The 21,089-nt window shown below is 35.6% G+C and overlaps 1 protein-coding gene across 4 annotated transcripts in view; it reads left to right on the forward strand.

The window, feature by feature from the left end:
• Nucleotides 1-21,089, forward strand: part of TBC1D5 (TBC1 domain family member 5) — a 328,444-nt gene that overhangs the window by 55,079 nt on the left and 252,276 nt on the right. For 2 of the 4 annotated variants that reach the window (XM_030008984.1, XM_030008983.1), the window contains exon 3: nt 13,269-13,423. The exons of the other annotated variants lie outside the window; for them this stretch is intronic. The gene's annotated coding sequence lies outside the window, so the exon portion shown is untranslated. The remainder of the gene's footprint in view (nt 1-13,268; nt 13,424-21,089) is intronic. 4 annotated transcript variants of the gene reach the window in all.

The raw sequence follows: 21,089 nt of genomic DNA on the forward strand, positions 1-21,089 counted from the left end.
GGAGAGAAAATATAACAAAGAGCTTGTGAGTCGAGATAAGGACAGGAGAGAGATCACTCACCACTTACCGTCACGGGCAAAACAGACTCAACTTGGGGAAAATTAACTCACTTTATTACAAATCAACCAGAGCAGAGTAATGAGAAATAAAACCAAATCTCAGAACACCTTCCCTCCACCCCTCCCTTCTTCCCGGGCACAACTTCACTCCCGGCTTCTCTACCAACCCCCCCCAGCGGCACAGGAGGACGGGGATGGGGTTTACGGTCAGTTCATCACACGTTATTTTCTGCCGCTTCATCCTCCTCAGGGGCAGGACTCATCACACTCTTCCCCTGCTCCAGCGTGGGGTCCCACCCACGGCAGACAGTCCTCCATGAACTTCTCCAACGTGGGCCCTTCCCACAGGCTGCAGTTCTTCACGAACTGCTCCAGCATGGGTCCTTTCCACGGTGTGCAGTCCTTCAGGAGCACACTGCTCCAGCGTGGGTCCCCCACGGGGTCACAAGTCCTGTCAGAAAACCTGCTCCGTGGGCTCCTCTCTCCACAGATCCGCAGGTCCTGCCAGGAGCCTGCTCCAGCGCGGGGTTCCCACGGGGTCACAGCCTCCTTTGGGAACCCACCTGCTCCGGCGTGGGGTCCTCCACGGGCTACAGGTGGATATCTGCTCCACCGTGGACCTCCATGGACTGCAGGGGGACAGCCTGCCTCACCATGGTCTTCACCACAGGCCGCAGGGGCATCTCTGCTCCGGCGCCTGGAGCATCTCCTCCCCCTCCTTCTTCACTGACCTTGGTGTCTGCAGGGTTGTTTCTCTTACATGTTCTCACTCCTCTCTCCAGCTGCCGTATCCTGCCTGTCCCAACTTTTTTTCCTTCTTAAAAATGTTATCACAGAGGCGTTACCACTATCACTGATTGGCTCGGCCTTGCCCGGTGGCGGGTCCGTCTTAGAGCCGGCTGGTATGGGCTCTCTCTCGAACACAGGGGAAGCTTCCAGCAGCTTCTCACAGAAGCCACCCCTGTAACACCCCCCGCTACCAAAACCTTGCCACACAAAGCCAATACAAATACCTACCATCGAGAGTGGAATCTGGGCCCTAATTCACTGACATCATCCCCACCCCAACTTCATCCAGCATTAGGTCTCCCTGTCCTCCTTTACTAAATTCTTGTGCAAGTCTTTATGCATTCATTTAGATTAGTGTTAAAGAAAAAGCAGGTAGTTATTTATCTTACATTCCAGATGCTTCTGATAGTTGATTTAAAAACAATAAAATTGATATGAGAACATAATTGCAACCATAGAATATGGGTTAGCCATTCAACCCCTGTAAAAGGAAATCTCCACTTTCCTTATATATCTTGGGACATATTAGCTGCCTTACTCAATCTTTCTTCATGCTCCATCTTCTTATGCTTGACAAAGTTTAGAACAGGTTTATGTTTCCAAGCTCTTTTTGTCAGTGAATGGGAGAAGAGGGAAGGGTTGCACACAAGCTGGTTCACAGCAGAAATTTATCTTCTGAAGGAAGGCAGTGACAGGGCCAAAATGCATATCTATTTGGGCAAGTCTTCTGTTAGATCACCTTAAATCAGCATTAAAATGTGTCATGGATTTATTAGAGTGTATCAAAATTGCAACATTTTTGTGGTTTCCTTCCTTACACTTCAAGAAGCCTCATTTATGTGTTGCAAGAGACAATAGTTATGAAGTGAGAGTACACGTGAGATAGAGGCCCAATTGCCAAATCAATCTCTCTGGTATCTTAATGCCATCAGCTTCTACCAAAGTCTGAAAATACGTGACCAAATCACTCATTAATTTCTTGAAAGCTATTTAAAAGTAAATACCATCATACAGACTGTCTTTACCAGCACAGTTTTTGACAGACCCCCCCAAACTAACAAGGCATCAAGGAAACAGATATCTAGGAACACAGTGATACTAATATTCCACCTTTTTTCCTACTATCTTCCTTTCAAAATTTTATGTTTCAGTACCTCTGGGGAATTTGCTTTTCCAAGTAACTTTTCATATCAAAAACAAGCAAAAAAAATAAATCCCTATTTCCTGAATTCTTCCATGTGTGACTCTTACAAAACCCCATCATTGCATTGTGACTCCACTGTTCACTTGGTGACTTTCAAACTTCTGCTACTTTTTTACATGCAGAAAACTGTTATAATCTGGTATATGTTACTTTGCAGGTATATGTCTAGTTTTCAAAGGACTAAATATAAATTATGCCTTGCCTTTAGTCACAAATAAAAAGACAATGTTCTAACATTTTTGAAGCACTCAATGACAATTTTCAGTCTCCACAGAATGAGAATTTTATGATGTTTCTTTTGATTTGTTCTCATCTGAAATTGAAAAATAACGCATGGAGCAAAATGAACCATAAGAAACAGGAGTTGTGGGAACATGACCTACTTTCAGAAGGTCGCTGTTTCCCTCGTTTCTCTGATATGAGATAATTTTTCTTGTGCCTTGCACATACCATCAAATACTTAGTATGATCCCCAGGAGATCAGTGGTTTTACTATTCAGCTGGTCAACTGAAGAGCTGAAGCTATTTCAACACCTGTGTGATACCTGCATGGGTATACCAATAGGAATCACAGATCGATGTATAGTATTTTTAGACTTGTTTGACAATGTAAGTTACTATTTTACATAGTTAAAATGATTTGTAGAAGTGTGAAAAAGTAACAGTTTGTTTCTTGTGAGTTTTTAGTCATTGATTATTAGAAAGTTTAATTTATCCTCACTAAAAGAAATTGAATTACATAAATACATATCTCTGATAAATGAAGACGTTATGCTTCAGTGAAATTGTTAAAATCAAGAAGAAAAGGGGATTAAATAAAGTGAAAATATTTATCTCATAGCTACTTGAATTTCAGTTTGACCTATGTTTGTTAAAGACAGATATGTTTGTCATTCTGATGAAGATACATTTCTTCATACCTTGCTGTTGACAGAATCTCACCTACTTTTCCCATTTATTATGATAATAGTCTAGCAGATGTCATATGTCACAGCCTAGTGAAGTTGTCTCTGCCTATTACTACTTTACAGATAATGTGCATTCTTGGTTTTCTTTCCTTAATTTAGGAATTTTTATATGTTCTTTGACATCACTATTTTATGAGGAAAAGAATAGAGGCAAACTATTCAAAATATTTGAAAGCCATTTTAGAAACAGTAGGCTATTTTCTTCCCATTGTAAGTACCATTATATTAAAGTATGCCTTCATGTGGATGCATAACCTAAATCTCCTAAAAATGGTCATACATCTTAAAACTCTACTAAATGCTGACTTAATGTCTTATCTAGTTGTGTTGTGCTGCACAACTTTTTTGAAAATTGCTGGTTTCAGTGGATAGATACATAGAGACATGCTAGTAAGAGAGGGTGAAAACACAAATTATCATATGTTATGGATACCTGTGGTGATAGGAGTAGCAGAAGTCATAACTCCTTGCCTAAAACATAAAAATGGCAAATATTCTTTTTTCAAGATAGTTACAATCTAAAAGACAGGATAGTCTCTTATGTATATGTACCGATATGCGCAGAGTCAAAACAAGTTTTGGCAGAGATACAGCAAGCTGTCTTTTGATTCACAGCCTTTGAGCTTTAGTGGGACTGGTCTTCAGCACTAATCATTCAAGGTGTGGTATTGTACATCCCTGTGTGTTAAAACTGTATTGAATACACACCACACTTGTGATGATAGAAGCATCACGTTGCAGAAGAAGTAGAGCTACTTGGAACCACAGCCAGATTTCATTCATTTTTTTTGGCAGTTGAGGAACTAGCTCTTGTCAATTGTATTAGAAAATTTTATTTCCATACAAAGCTTTTTGCTTAAAAGGTTCTTGGGAAGAGTGCGTTTTCTACAAATGTGAGAAGTGTTTATTTTGCATAATGTACTAGCAAGGAAGGTAATTTTGACTTTTCTTTCTTCTGTTTTGTTTTTATGTTTGGGGTTTTTTTGTGTATTAAAATAAAGGTAAAAGTGCCCCCTAGATTTATAGATTTCTGTGCTTACTTATTAGAATCTACAGAAAAATTCCATATAAGACATTATTTTTCTTTCAAAATCAATATTGAGAAGTTTAAAGGCTTTTCTTTGTCCAGAGCAATAGCAAGAACATGCAACTCTCAGCAATTTAATGGAGTATGCTTTCCGCTATTTTACTGTGGAATTGTTGATCCATAAGGTTAACTATTTCATGAAAATGCCTTTGTTCTTCTACAGTAATATTTTAGATGAAAGACTGAGTTCTCTGTACATTCCTGGATGGATCATTGCAGTCCTTAAAACTGCATTATATGGAGTAATGTAGATGAATATGACAGAAGTCAACATAGGAAACTATTATGCTTGAAGTAGAGGAAATCAATATGAAGCCTGACATTGTTCTTTTACGTTTGCAATATCTGTGCAACCAGAATTGACCAAGGCTCAGAATATGTGAAGTTAGACAGTCCTGAAAAAATCATATTTGAATAAAACCTATGTCACTGTCTGAAATCAGTATTGAGCTCCTGAAGTTTCTTTCAAAATGAAGTTTAATTTCTTTTTAAAAAAGGTACTTACGTTTAATTTGTATGTCTTTCAAAGTCTTGACTTTTTCAAGTGACTGTATTTTACTTTCAAAATGAAAGCAAAGAAATAAATGAAATTGTAAAGATTGTTTATCTTTAAAAGTAAAACAAAACTGAAACTTTGTATGTTCAATAGGTGCCCCTCTTTTGTTGAAATGATCATCCTTCAAATGTCCATCTTCATATAAAGAAAAATTAGAGGAGAGAAATTTGTGTAAAATAGCTGATTTCTTAGGTTTTTTCCTCCCCCCTCTTCAAATGAAATGTAGATAGCAAAAAGCAGTCCTGTTACAGTCCTGCTGACACTGAGCAAAAGCCAGACTTGATGCACAGAAAGGAACCTTTTATTCAGTTTTAAGTTGAGAACATTTTTCTAAGTGAGCAAAGCTTATGATACTTAGAAAATATTTCTACCTTTCTGTAGAAAAGACAACTCTAGTATTTAAACTGATTATAATAATGAGGCATCAAACAAGAATATCTTTAGGCTGATGGAGCAAATGTGGAGCAGTTGATGTGCTGCCTGTACTGACAATTTCAGCACTTAGACATTATTTGAGGATTTAAGCACTTTCTTCAATCTTCACCTTTTCAAAATGGAAGCAGTAGCTGCTTTAATTAAAGGTGAAGTAACCCTCAGTTTTCTCTCCTTACAGTCCATAATGCCAAGTAGACATATATACTTAAATTTCTTATAAAACTTCGTCTGAAATAAGAGAAGGAACTGTCATAGCATTTAGAAATAATTCTACTATAAAGTTTTTTTTTAGGCTTGCAGTCTCTGTTCTGTCTTCTAGAGCTTTTTATTTTTCTTGTGATGATAATATGATGACATAATTTTGAATTCTGCCAAAATTCCAAATATGGTCAAATTTATGACTGTATTATGATTCTTGCTCAATTCTTTATCCGGGTATGTTTTAAATAAACACCAGTAATACTTATGGTTGGTGATAATTTCCAGTATGCTCAGCACTTAATTTGCTAATATTTGATTTAGCAGAATATATTTTTTTTAAGTAGAATCATTAAATTCATATAAAATGAGCAATTTTTTTCAATTGTTTAATTCTACCTTTTTTCCCAAAATGGCTTAATCATATTTCATACTTCAGTTTGTTTGCAGGTTACCACTTTGGGTAAGTCTTTGTAGTTTACTGGTTTTTTTTCTCAGTAGCAAGATCACATCAGCTCTAAATCCAAGGAAGAAACAGATACACAGATTTTTATTTTTTTTTAATCTTGCATTCTGTCTGCATTTCACTCATTCATTTTCATTTGATTGGGCCAGATAAACTGAAGTGAGAACTATGACTTTGTATGCAAACCGATATTAACCTGAGGTTAATTTGATTATTAATTAATATCTTAAAAAAATCTGAATTTTAACTGTTAATAAATAAAATATGCAATTCACAAAATACTACCTTTATCACTCATTCAAAAAATATAATTAATATAGTATGAAAACCAGCAGATTTACATTTAATTTCCTTTAAAAAAATGCCCAATCTCTGAACACTTTTTACTGAGAATAGGTATAATCTCACATGTTGTGTAATCTTACTAATTTTAGCTGAAGTCATTCCTTTGCCTTATCAAAGTCAGCTCAACTACAGGGAGGTGTGCTTAGCTGGAGTAGTTGCTGCCTCCTGAGCAGAACTCTAGCATTACCAGTTCCTGACAGCTGCAAGCCAGCCTCTGGGCATCTTGCTAAATTTTCAAATGTAATTATACAGTAGACTTCCTTTAACAAATTCTGTGTTCCCAGCTATAATTATAACAGCTCTTCTTGCCTCTAGCTTGTTCCTTATCTTACAGCCCACCTCCATATCTCCCACTGCTGGCTAGTGTTATCCAGTAGAGCTGATGGATCTAGAAAAGCAGAGCTTATTCTCTCTATCCTCACAAGGATGGTTTCATCAGTACAGAAGATCCATTTCTTCTGATCCACTGTACTGAAATGACATGTCCCATAAAGCTGAAGATTGTTCTCTAATTCACAGAAGAGCTGTTGATTAGGATGCCACTTTCATTTTGCAAACAATTTTCAATTGTTATTACAGGACGTAAGGTAAGGAATTATTCAGAGCTATCCATGAAATGGCTGAAGAAGCTAGCACAGGGAAAGGAGACCGCCTAAAAACACTTTGGTTTTGTGTTGTGCAATTCAGGATATCATTTCTTTAACTATATTATTTGTGCATTAGGTTTTTGTATACAAAGCTGTTCGTGCTCCTTTTAAGGGCACACATGTAGCATGAAAATAAAAATGATCAGTGGTTTTTTTAATTACATGAAATTCTAGGTAATTTTAGCCAAAGAATGATAAAACAGGAAAAGTTACCCACAGATGTGCTCAATCTAGTATTGGCGCATGTTAAGGAAATTTAAAAGCAGCTATGCAGAGTAAGAATCTCCTCTCCACCTGCATTATAGCCAGGGAAGTTGATGTGATGGTTTTGAATATGGGAGTCTGAAGATAGGTGGTAAATGGGAGAGCTTATGCTGTTGAAGACGCACAGAGGCAGTCTCTTACTGTAGGTGGCTGTGGCAGGTGAACTGGTATTGGAGAAATGTATTGCCTGGAAGATCACAGATTACTCTTTTTCAATCTTTCCTGCAGCAGGATCAAGCACATTGATCAAACCTTTTCTTGAGAAGCTTCAGTGAGTGAGATACCCCAGCACTCCTAGAAGTCACACTCCTAGAAGTCACGCTCCTGCTGACTTTTCATAGTTTGCCTACATCTTTCTAAGAATATAGGCATTTTATGATGTCCAGAACTGTATAAAGCACAGTAAGAGATTGAAAAAAGTAATTATCAGCTCTTCACATGCATGTGCATACATGCGTGCACACACCCACCCACATATATATCACATGCGTGCCAACCTATTTCAGTGAGATGTGTTTTTGAAAGAAACCACAAAATTTACTCTTTTGATTTGTATTCTTCTCTGTCCATTGATTCCCTGCATAATGTTTTAATTGCTGGTCCATTTTGTGTTCATGTCTATGATGCGTCTTTTCTAAATGTAGCACTTAGGATTTGTCTTTTTTGATTTCTGACCATATCTCCCATTTTTCAAAAGCATTCAGAAATCAGATCCTGTCCTCTGAGGTGCTGCTAATTCCTCCCAGTGTTGTATTAGCTGCTGATTTTATAACCACACTGCCTTGGAGTCACTAGGATTGTTATGAAAATACCACATAGAAACAGATCTAAACAGATGTCTCTGAGATCCATTTGAAATATATACCCAGTTTGATATTGCTGTTGAAAATTTCTTTTCAAGAACAACTGCTCTCTGATTTCAATCATTTCTGTGTCCAGCTTGTGGTGATTATATCTGGACAGTGTTTTGTTACATTGGCAACAACAATGCAGAATATGTTTAAAATCTCTCTAATCTCAAGCTTGTATCACATCTACTTTTACCTTTCATCCATGAAGCCAGTTAACACACTTCCAGTGAATTAATTCAGATGAGTTTGAAGGGGATCTATTTTTTTTTTCTTCTTATATCTTCTTCTTAAAATTTGGTTGTGCGATAATTGGTTTTAAAATGTTTTCAGGTTTCACCGGTAGACTGGAACTTATCACACCTGGGGGGACAGGAGAGGGCTTGTTCTAAGTTTGTTGTGGGTTTTTTTTTTTTTTTTTTTTATTCTTTTCTACTTCTTTTGATTTTCTTTATTCTGATCTCTTAGAAACAATGAGATAATAGATCCTACTCTGTTGCATCTCTCTTCCTCCATAATTTTCAGCATGATTTGTTTCAGATTTTTTTTTCATTCCTTTTGTTACGTTATTTCCTCTCCTTCTTGTTTGTAGCAATGGTATGTGTGTCTTGTATCATTGTATGTCTCATTGATCACTGATACAGGACATGGATGAAAACTTTTTTCTAGTGAGACAAGCTGACAGCATGTGCAGAAGAAATTTTCTTTGGTTTTGCCTGTTTTGTAACTAAAGAAAGGCACAGCTGGGCTCATAAGCAGTAAGATTTCAAAGGTTAACATCAGAAAATTAAGTGTTCTTTCATCATATCTTATGTACTAGGTGGAAGGAGAGTAAACAGGTCAGTTCCAAAGGGAAATGAGGTGCAAAGTTTACTTATGTGAAGTGTAAAGATAGAGGTGATTACATACCCAAATCATCATGTGGCCTTTTGAACCACAGGCCATTAAAATGGATTGGGGAAAAGATTGAATTAGGACAAGGGGGACTCTATCCTGAATTGTTACATCAAAGTATATAATGGAAATCCTTTTATACTGAATGACTGGCTTTGGTATTTGGTATGATGGCCCATGGGTGGCCTTTTCTTAGCCATTTCGTAATAAATTTGTGCATAACCACTTAAAATCCATCATTGATCTGTTATTCAGCTGTTCTTGTATATTGCAAGATGGAGAATTTTACCCTAAAATAAAACTATAAAATTAGGAGCGGCGAAAGCAGGGTGGATTTTTTTCCAGGTCTGTCATTTGAGCCAAACCCCCTTGCCCACCAATAGAGAATGAGGACAGAAGCCAAAATGTTTATACCAATTGATATTGTCTCTTTAATATTCAGTGTTTTATCTTTTACCTTTCAGTTTCCTTTATAGGTCACTTAATTTTTGTTATTTTTCTTTAGTATGAGCTAAGAACAGAATATTGCTGAATATGCTAAAATAGATGTGTATTGTTTTTTAAGGCTGGCATTTAAGCAGACAAAGAATCATGCTTAATGCTGCTGTGATAATAAATAGTACTATAATTGATTGCTGATAGAAACCCTTAAAATACATTTTTATGGTTGAAATGTACTTTGGGTAAATAGTGTTCAGTTTGCCTATTAAAATAATTCACTATATACCATGGTTTCTTTGAGTATTAAGGAAGTAGGACTTTTCCAACAACAGTAATTGGTTGACACTGCTTGACCTTAATGCAAAGCTACAGTATTTAATGAACAAACAGAGGGGATAAAGTTTTGATAAATAAGGCAATTTTCCTGAAACCTTTAGAAATATGCTTGAAGTCTTTTAGTGTTAGATTGACGGTTTCTCCTTTTCTGAAAAGAATAAGTGAATAATTTAAGGCTATATTTCATGTTTTCAGATCTTCATTCTGTCATATAAATAATAGACTGTGAAATGCAGCACCTCCTGCATTCACAGATTTAATAGACCTATACAAGTGAGTATCTTACTCAGCTTCTGGCATCTTAAAATGCTCTTTTGTGCATATGTATACCTGAGAAGCAATGCAGAAGTGGAACATTCCTAGACTCTATTCAGTAACAAAATTCCGTACTTTAAGCATGCCACATATTCTGTTTTTAAATGAATTGTTCTTACTGAAATACTTTCAATACAGCTTGATGTCAGTTTCAGTATTTTTAGTTTTCAATTCTGGTACATTAGTATGATGGACAGATATCAAAAAAGTAATACGTGGCAATTCAAAATTAAAGCGTAATCTAAAGTTTACTTACATAAATTGAAAGACATTAGGTTTAGAACCAACATAGGTCTTTGAAACACCATTGAATCTTGATGAGAAGAGAATCAAATGTATTTACTAAAATAGTAAAATATCAAGGTAATTTATATGATTTGCTACATTTATTCTTAGTTATATAATTTCTTTTTGAGGGAAACAGTATTGGGGGAAGAACAACACAGAATAGCAAAATTAAGCTAGTTTCTCTTTGTTTCCACTCCCTTTCCCTTCCCCTGCCCGGTTAACTGGCTTTAGTTTAATGTATGTTGAAGGGCTAGTGAAGTAAGACTTACTGAGAACAAGTGGCAAAGTATTGGGTTGTTTTCATGTTCTCAGTTTTCCAAGCAGGCGCATAGTTTTAGGACTAGTGGACCATGGGAAACGTAAAGACTCCCTTGGATATGTACTACTGTGCCTATTTTGTTAGCTGCAAAATGTAGCTTTCCTAAACACTTCCATTTAGAAGTTTAAATTAAATTATCTGCATTTTTTTCCTGATACCTACTTTCAACATTGGAGTAACTTTGGTTGTCAGGAACCTTCTACTAGTGTATGATATGATACTGAACTCTTGCTTTCCTCCATCCTATGTAGCTATGCAGGCATCTACACAAGTAAGGAAAGCTCTTTATTCATATTTTGAAGACTATTTTCTGTAAATAATGTTCAAGAAGTGTGGCAGATGGCCTGCCTTTGCCATGGTATTGATTTATGTAGTCCCCATGTAAGTTCCAGAATGTCTAGTACAGATCCTTCAGATGAAGTGAGCAGTCTACATGAGGATGTCATCACTTTTGCTAAAATACAGGCAGTTTCTTTCCTGTTCTGCTTACTGATACTCTCTAGTTCATGTAGTCAAGTTACTTTCTCTCTTACTTCTCAAGAAGAATAATCTTTACATCTTGTGTCATGTTGTACAAATCTTAACATAATCCTATATTCTGTTCTGTAAATTATTTCAGTAACTTATTCGTATCTTCATCTTTTTCATTTCCACTCATACAGTTTCTTCATATTCACAGTAAGTCTGTCTTTTGATTTCAGGTAGTCCAAATGCTTAAATGGGGAGACATGCTCTTCCCATTCTCCATACTCTGTTTGACTCATTTATAACTCAGAAAACATCAGTGCAGGGATAGAGACCGTTCTACAGCGTAACTTGTTGCAAACTATTATCACAACTGTATGAATAATGTCAAAATCATTGTGCTGCACTGGTATGAAATATGTTGTCATCACCTCTGTTTCAGAACTTATGTAGAGTAATATTTTCTATTTCTTTTGCTATATAAACATTATTTAAGCCACTGGCTGGGAATGTTTCTGTTGTTTCAGTAAGAATTTACAGGATTAGTATGTTAAATACATTGATCTTTCTAAGCAAACCAGTCACTGATTGGATCCAGCTGTGACTGAATTGACTTGTTGTGATACTTGAGCAATACATTTGTTATTATTTTTTACTTCAGTACAAGACTATGGTCTCACTGTAGTAAGTCCTGTGCAAATATACATATTCACTATTCTTTATTTGCAGGCTTTGTTTAAGGGGAAAATGCAGGAAGGAGGGTATAAAAAGCAAAAGAAGGAAATAGGAAAGCAGAACAGCAAGGAAAGGCAGTAAAGATACTTAGCTAATGGCTATATATAAATGATGCTGATGGTTGCTTTTAAATCCTGAATTGGCTACCATCCTGTATTTAGTCAGTGCGGCTTTTTTTGCTTAATTTGTTAACACCTATAGAAGTTAGAGCAGTAGTTATGACAAATGGACTATGTAATTTGAAAATTGTATTTTGTCACATGTTTTAGTCACAAAACCTAGTTGAAATCAATTGTCCAAACATTCACTTAACATATTAATAAGTCATACAGGAATACTCTAAGCCCTCTTGAATTAGATATATTACATCTTGTTACAAAATTTAATGCCAGGCTTAATAACTCAAAGTATGCTCTAGAATAAAAATACATTTATATGCTGTTATATTGCAACTAGGATGCTAATCCAAATTAAAAAAAACCAGACTCACTATTTAGTTGGAACTGTTTAATATACTCACATGTAGACAATTGTATTTAATTTAATTTCTTAAAAAGAAATCCCTAAATTTATTCCTTCAAAGTGAGTATGTTTTCCATAGTTTATTTCTGAATGCAATTTAATTTGTTTTGACAACAGTAGTCAGATTACAGGAGCTATTTAGGTACTTACCTGCAAAACCAGTGTCTTCTAGGGCTTTTTTTTAAAAATGTGTCTAGATGGTTGTATTCTTAAGTTTTCTGATGGAAACACTGTAGAAACAGAGTAAAGTACCAGCTTTTCAAAAAGGCAAGATGCTTTTTCCAATTCAACACTACTAGCTTTGCATAGTTTTAATAGGAAAAATTATTTTAAAATAACAGTGTATCCCATCATTATGTGAATAGAGTTTAATTATCTCATAGTAGTTGAAAAATTCTGCATAAACATGTTTTGAAGTGAGATTTTTTTAAAAAAGATTTTTTTCTTGATTTACAAGTGCATTTTTGAACAGTTAAAAGGGAGTTAAAAGATAGATGGCTGATCAGTTGCTGGAATTTGATTTGTTAAATTTTTCTTAGAACCATAGCCTTGAACATTTTTAATGTGTTTATAACCAGCGATAGTGTGCTATTGAACCCTGTATAATTTTTTTTGGTCTTATTAATAATGAATTAACCACTTTCTAGAAAGTACTTCTAACAATATCAAGTTACTGAGATTTGTAAAATGCATGTTTTTAAGAAGCTCAGTCACAAGAGAGGAATTGAAAATATTGCTGAGAAATAGCCAAGAATTGCATGTTGATATAAATTTCAGCTCTAATACTGAAGAAGTCTTTATAATGCTCAAGTAGTTGTGTCTCTACCATTATTGTCACCTTAAAAATAAATTGAACCACGTAGACTTACATTACATGTTGTTTCTATCTCTCCTGTTACATGATTATATGAAATACTTATTTGACTTGAAAAAAAATACTAGTTTTGGTCACTTGACTTTTTGTTATATGGAAATTTCCAGAAGAAATCCAGTGCCTTAGGTCACTTGAATCCCTTTAGGTCAAACTAAAAATTAAAAATGTTTTTAGCATTTTTTTCATCAAGTATCTTTATTCTCCATCCAAAGGTCAATTCCAGAAGTCTGGTACCGGGACTGCTACTCCAGCTTCCTTGTTGCTGCTTGTGTCTAGGCCTTATCCCAATGCTACTTGACTGTTGAATGTGCAGAGAATATCATTCTAAGGACAACTGTCTCCTTTGTGTTTGAGCACCTGCCACTATGTGAGTTATTTTTTCTATGTTTTGGGTTTTTTTAAAAACAAACTGAGTTTGCCTCATTTTCATTAATGTCATAGTTACACATTTAGCATATATAAAAATGATGTTTGTTATGTCTTTCCTGTTGTTGTCCAAAACTTACTTTAAATACCCTTTCTGTAAAAAAAAAATGAAATAAAAAAATCTTATTTTACAAACATAGGTGCCTTTCTCCCCACTTTACTATGTTAAATTTTGAAAGACAAGTGAAAATATTAACTGTAGTATTTGGTTTTAAAAGTGATGAATGACTGTATTAAAGTCTGCTTTCCACAGAACTGGTGAAACATAGACAGAGTGTCAGTGGGAGCTTTTCTTTGCTTTCTCCCATAATCTGCCCTAAGTCCCGACCTGGAGGGGCAATTCACTGTCTAATTCAAACCTCTCCTTACATTAACAACATGGCAGTGTTTAGTAATGATACAGTGTTTGCTGTTAAAGACTTGCCAATTTTGCCTTAAATAGCTAGATTATATTACCTCAATTTGCCATATTCCCTCTGTTTAGCTTGGAATTACCTTGCAAATGTTAAGGTGATACTATTGAATCATATAAAGGAATTTAAAAGTTGAAATCCTTGCAATGTAGATTTAAAGTACTAGTGATTAAAGGTCAGGAAACTTATTTTAATAGGAACAATTTTTTAATTTTACTGACTTCTATCAGTAAGTTCAGTTATTTTTCCTTCATACTGCTCTGGATAATTTAAAACCCTTTCTGAAGTGATTTTTTTAAGACATGTATGTGCTTGTGTTTTTGTATGTATAGTTTTTGTACCTTTTAAGTGTAGTTAGTTTTTTCCAGTGTTGCAATAAAGTACAGAACACTATGCAGTACATTAAAGAAATAGAGCCTATGCATCAGAACAATTTTCATGCCTCACTCAATTCTTAATGTAAATTAGTAGGAACATTGGTTATCCATTTGAGAAATTGAGTTGGTATAAAAATAAAAATGCACTTATGGTGTGTGGTGCTTTGTGTATCATCTTGGGAGTGTTTTGCTGTTTATCTGTCACTTGCATTAGAAAAAGCAGTCACTGGCTGCAGGTGACATTAAAAATTAAAGGTTAACCTCAATTTCTTTACTGACCAGACATGGGGCAGAAAGTTCTTCTGGATGTGTGCCTGAATTTTGGAACTGTCAAAAAGAGTTGAGAAGTAAAGACTTGTGCTTTTGGTGGCTTAGTCTTTTGTGTGTGCATGTGTAGTTATACAGTTTCACTATTTTCAAGTGTTTAGACTGCTTATTATAGGTTATATCAAGATCATTTGTCATTGCATTCAACTTTGTGAAATTAAAAAATGACATGATAATGCTATAGTAAATAATTATAAAGAACTCATTGTACTGATCTACATAATTTTGAGAATGTCTTTTTATTTTGTTACTTAGAAAATCTAATAAAAATAGCTTTTTCCCTATTACTAGAGAATTTGTGTCTTTCAAAAACTAGTTAAAATTGTTGTTGAAAATTGCTATAGCAGCTTTTGAATATTCTGGTTAGCCAAATGTACACTTCATATAAGACAAGATTTACATACTCATGAACAAGCCTGGGAGATCTTTCTTTAAGTATTTATTAAGGCTTTTGACAAAGTTGGTTTCTACCCCATGGTGAGTTCAGAGTGAGCCAAATTCGGTAGCGTAATGCTTCCCTCCTCTCTCACTCAAAGTGTTGGAGGCAGCTTCAGACCAGTGAAGAAGACTAGCTTCAGGCAACAGGGGTTCCATGTAACCGGCCAGATATCTTTCATTTGCAAAGTAGGTATTATGCTTCTTCAGTGGTAGACCATGCTATGGGCAAGTCTTGATACTTGAGATGCAAACTCAAAGCTGTGGCTGCTGCTCTTTACCTTCCATTTCATCTCTTGATTTTACTTACCCATGCAATAACGTAGTATGCATTAAATCATTAGATCAATAGATCTGTTGCTTCTTGTTGGCTGCTGGGTGAAAATGAGAAGGGAAGAAAGAAAATGAAATTGCCTGCTCTGTCTTCATGATTAAAATAGACTGCCAAAATACACCTTTTTTCTTTCCCTATCCCCCATTTGCTGAACAGTGAATCTCTTCTGTCCTTGGCCATTTTACCTCTTACAGCTCTTCTTAGAAAAACAAGAAAATAGAAATTTCATTAAGGAAAGCAATGAGTATTGCTTTAGAAAAGAACATTGCAATTGACGTTTTTTAGGAGCCCTAGTATTTCAGACACGTGTACAATTGTTTTAAAATTATATATCCACGTGCTTGCTTCATAGTAAGCTTCACACAGTTGTTTCAGGACTGGTATGCTGTAAATCTTTCAGACTTTGAATTAAATCATGTTAAGAATTCTTTGACTGGAAAGTGATAATGCGCATTTCATGTGTTTTACTTATTATTCCTAATTTGTTAAACCTATATTTAAGACCAATAATTTATTTGAGGACAAAGTATTTTTAAATGCCAGTTATTTATTTTCTTCTATTTCGCCTTGTTTAAAATTATTCCAATCTTCTCCAAGATTGGAGTTTTACTTAACACTTCCCAATTTCTTGCGTTACAGATTTTTTTATGTTGACATAATAATGAAACTGGTCAAACAAGTTTCACTATTGAAATAATTTATAAGGAAACCAAAGTACTGTATAGCTTTATACATAGTTCCTTTGACTTAAGGAGTAATTAAATCCCATATAGTAGTTGATACTTGTTGACTTGTAGCCTGGCTCTAAGGTCTCCATTTTATAAACTGGGTTATGAAACATTGGGAAACATGAACTGTATTTTTCCGAGGAAATATCTCAGATAATTAAATACTGCAGAAAGTGGTTATAATTTGAAATGCAGTACTTTCTAAAAAGAAATCTTTAAGTGATTTTATGTATTTTTCTTACAGGCTCTAGAATAGCGGCATTTTATGATTTGTCAGTTACTTCCTTTAAGTTCAAATAAACTTCTATATCAGTCTAAAAAGCACTATCTGGTGACTTGCAATCATGTTACAGATGGCATCTTTTCTTGAACACTACAATAATCTGTGGTTTGTGTAGCAACTAAATTATCCATTTGTTACACTGTTACACAGCTCATAGAGGTCATCACACATCTGTATGAGCAGAACATTTTAAGTCTTTAAAAAAAAAAAACCCAACACACATTTATTGCAATGTTTCTGTTATTGCTGTTCCTACAGTGTGGGTGGTCCATGCACTTATGTTTAATTTATGGCTGTATTGCAGAGATCGGCTATAGAGATAGATATCCATAAGCTAAGGACTTTTTTCTCAGATGTACCAAAACTTGCAGGACGTGCAGCTTCACAGGGTGGAAGAACAGGTCCATGATTGAGAGTTATTTTGCAAAGCACTAAAATGAAATTATATCAATTCCCCACAAGGGTACATAATGTCACCTCAGGACTAGTAATTCCCAGAGCTTTATTTTAGGTAACTGTTAGATCCTCCGGGTGAGGAGTAGCACTACTGTGTGTTATTAGCCCATTCTCTTCAGACATCCTTTCTTCTCTCTTGGTATCGTGTCAGGATTTATCCACTTCATGTAGCTGGTCCCCACTTGACAAAATTGGTACTGCTTCACATCCTTGTTAGTTCAAGTTGCCTCTGGCAGTGATCCTTGTCCGCTGCATCTCCCTTGCCCCTGTCCCCTGCCAGGCTGCCCCATTTGCCTCCTGAGCCACATTTGGGGCACTGTGGCTATGAAGACTGAGCTGGCCTTGGACAGAGCCCAACCAGGTCTGGCAGAGCTTTTTTCATTGTACTTGGTGCCTGCTTTATAGTTCGTTTTCATTTTAACCAGGAAACCAGCCTCTCTGGTTGGAAATCTCAGTACTCAGGAAGACCTTACTGCTGCCTTTCAATACTTAAAGGGGGCTTATAAGAAAGTCAGAGACACTTTTTACCAGGGCCTGTAGGTATTTATGCCTTTAGTTTTAAACTAAAAGAAGGTGCATTTAGATGAGATATAAGGAAGAAATTCTTTACAATAAGGGTGGTGAGACACTGAACAGGTTGCCCAGAGAGGTTGTGGATGCCCCATCCCTGGAAGTGTTCAAGGCCATGTTGAATGGGGCTCTGAGCAACCTGGGCTAGTGGAAGGTGTCCCTGCACATGGCAGAGGGGTTGGAACTAGGTGATCTTTGGAGGTCCTTTCCAACCCAAACCAGTCTATGATTCTACTTGAGGACAGCAACTTCTTGCCTTTGTTGTTACCTGCTTGCTATTATGTATGTTTCTTACATAGCGTTCATTATATGTCAGCTCTTCTGCGTTTTGTTGACCTTCAAACTTTTTCAGAAGCATCGCACTGGTAACAAGTGGTATTACTTGAACCTGGTCAGAAGACTTTTATTTGTGGGTTTTTTTTTCACTAAGAGACAACTGCTAACTTAGATGATCCTAAATGCTAATCAGAATTTGTTAAATCAGAATTTGTTAAATAAGAATTTGTAAAAGTTGTTCTTAAAGGATTAAAAGTGACAGCCTTAAGTGTTTCTGAATGAATAAAACCATGGAGGGGAGAAACGGTTAGGTTGTCAATGATATATTTTTAAAAACAAGATTGTAATGATATTTTGGTGCATTTCAAGTGACCCTCTTACCATAGATGTGACCATCACAGACAGTTGTCTCTGGTGTGTTCAGAGCTGTGATAATGTTCCAGTAAAGTTTTAAGGAAAAAAAAATTTTTAAAAAACTTGCTGCAACTTCCCTTGAAGGGGAAGGGACGCTATTTCATGGCTATCCTTGGCTCTCTTTTGTTTGCCTCTCCTCCACCCCAAGAAATACTGTGGGACTTAGAGAATGCTTTGTTTCTAGGACAAAGTCTTGAGGAAGTTCACGGATTTTTAGTGCTTTTTACTCTTTAGTGCTTTTTACTCTTTAGTGCTTTTTACTCTTTAGTGCTTTTTATTCATTCAAATCTTTATACTGATTTGAATGTCTGAACATAACACTGGATGATACTGACAGGTAGCAATGTAGATGCCAACCGTGTGCAGTTGCAGTCCAGTATTAGGGACTGTATCTCCAACGCAAGTATCAGCATTTCTCGGTTGTTGTGACCGGCCAGCATTTGTAATTAGATGGAAAGTGGATGAATAAAGCCAGATTAAAGTGACAGTGATAACCAACTGCCTACTAATTTAAGACCCTCTGCCCATTGCTGAGTGCTATTTATTCAACAAACACATATATTAAATATATGACGTTATAACATTTCTTTAAGGTAATAGGAGCCACGATGGTCAGAAGTTGTTCTTTATTATTAGTGCTCTGTTGTATTTGAATAAATTGGTGTGCAACTTTATATAAAACTCAGACCTTTCTGAGCAACTTCATGTGGTTCTATTCAAGGTTGCACTGAGTGATGTACAGTACATGACTTCATATTAAAAACTTTCCTTGAGAACATAGTGTTTCTACAGATTTATACTTTTTAAAGGAGGATTAAAATCTTGCCACCGGCTTTTGCAGTAGTTTTCTCAATGTTATGTGTCTGATCCTGTAAGATCTTTTCTAATAAGCATTGATTTAATAAGCATTGATTCTGGTACAAATGGTTGAACTAGATTTAGGAGAAATGGATGAATGTTGTTTTATTATTGTTGTTCAGGAGCATGCATGCCTTGCAATATTGAGGTCATATAAAAAGCACAATCAGAAGGTTACTTGTATCTTGAAACTTGCCTTATTTCTTGTCATTTGCAAGGGAGTTGTAGATCAGTTGCAAGAATTTCTCTATATTATAAATGTTCAAACTTTACCTTGAGTCATTAATCTAGATTATTTTAAAATCCCAGAAATATACTCTATAGTGGGATCCAAGCTGGAGCCAAGAAAAAATTGTCATTGTCACGTTAACTGTGTTTGGTGGAGGGGAGTAGAGGGTCAAAAAGGAAGAAAATGCTCTTTTTAGGTGAATGTATTCTTCCCATAAAATGTAACAATAAAAAGTAGATCAAGACACTCTTGCTTGGAGACACTCATGCCATCTGACAGGAAAATGATTTTAATGAATTTAAAATCCAGAAGCAACAGTATTTCTTCCCTGAGTAAATGGTAGGGAGACCTTAATTACACATTGCTCTTGAAAGCACAAGATTGTACTTAGTTTCTTTTTGGTCATTTAGACTCAGACTTTGGAAAGTATTTCACTTAAAACAAATACAAATACAGGAGTACTTTTCTGAATTTTCAGACTGTTACTGAGTTTTCTCAGTATGAAAATACTTGAACAGGAATTTAGTGGAGTGGGTTTTGGTTGGTTTTTTTTTTTAACAGAAAAGTCATACAGTATCTTCAGTTGGATTTTGGCTTCAAAACTTTTAAAAAGGCATTTACTTTGTAAAAAGTAAGTTTTGACAAAAGCAAAGGAAATGGCTAAATGTTTAAGTTGTGAATCAGTATCTAGTTACATCTAATCAAGATTTAGTGCTCCAGTTAAGGATATTTTATAGTGTGATACTTTGCTCCGGATGAATAGTGACCAACTATTTGTATATCTATATTCATTTCACATATTAAATGCATTTTGTTGAGTTAAGTGTGAATGTTGAATGTATTTGTGGTTATTTTTGTGCCTGAAAACTATAGTTACAAAAGCTGCATGGATTTGTAGCATTTGGGGGGGGACGACAATCATGGGTTTGTTTTACTTACTTTAATATTTACTTTTTAGCAAAGATATGTAATAGACTAGCATAAATATAAAAACATTCTGATACAAAATCTTCTTCTCATTCCAAAAGATAATGTATTATAGTACATCATGAAAAGGATGAACTATTTCGTATAAAAAAGAAAGTTCTCATATTCAGCAGATTTCTTAATTCATGACATTTTCACTCTACACAGGGATCTGCCTTATGCCCCTAGATTCTTTGCAAAGAAAATTTGGCTAATGTAGTTCTTTGTAACTTGTCTGACACTACTCTTCTGATGTAATTGCTTTCTTGAATATATCATTAGTGGGCAAAATTAAAATGCAGGAACCTGAAACACAGAAGAATTCATGTGCAAGCTTCTTTGAAGAATTGCAGTAAAAGCTGCATATAAGACGTAGGCAGTATTCAAATAGTTTTCAGCATCTTGTTTCTTGTGACTATTTTAATTTTTGTAATTAACGTTGAGGTTAGTTTAAGGCTTCAGTATTTTCCTTGCAGCAAATATTAGGGAGTGATATTAGATTGGCTTCACTGTTTCCTGTACAAACAAACTCTGTGAGTTTGCGATGGTCTCCTCAGTGTCCCTGAAGGTTTTGCTGTTAAAAGTCTCACAAAATAACTGTCCCTTTTCACAGTATTTGTAGGGTGCTGAGAGGAAGGGATTTCTGTTTGGTAACCATAATTTGGACTGGTGCAGCAGTAATGCCCCTACTGACTCCCCTTTTGCCAGGCATTCAGCAGAAACTTAGGAAATTTGGTACTTTACACAGAAGATAAATTGGTTCAAGTAATTGTGGAAAGGCAAGTGATACTTAATGGAAGAGGCAGTTTGATGGTTTGGGTCATCGTCTGAGTCCATACGTTCTCCACTTGCCAAACTGGAACATAAACTTGAAGTCCTTTTAGATTCATTTCTGTTACATGGCTCAAAGGTAGGAGTGACCAGAAAAGTCACTCTTCTTT

This window comes from Aquila chrysaetos, chromosome 3, assembly GCF_900496995.4.
Source record: "Aquila chrysaetos chrysaetos chromosome 3, bAquChr1.4, whole genome shotgun sequence".
In the NCBI taxonomy this organism is placed as follows: domain Eukaryota; kingdom Metazoa; phylum Chordata; class Aves; order Accipitriformes; family Accipitridae; genus Aquila; species Aquila chrysaetos.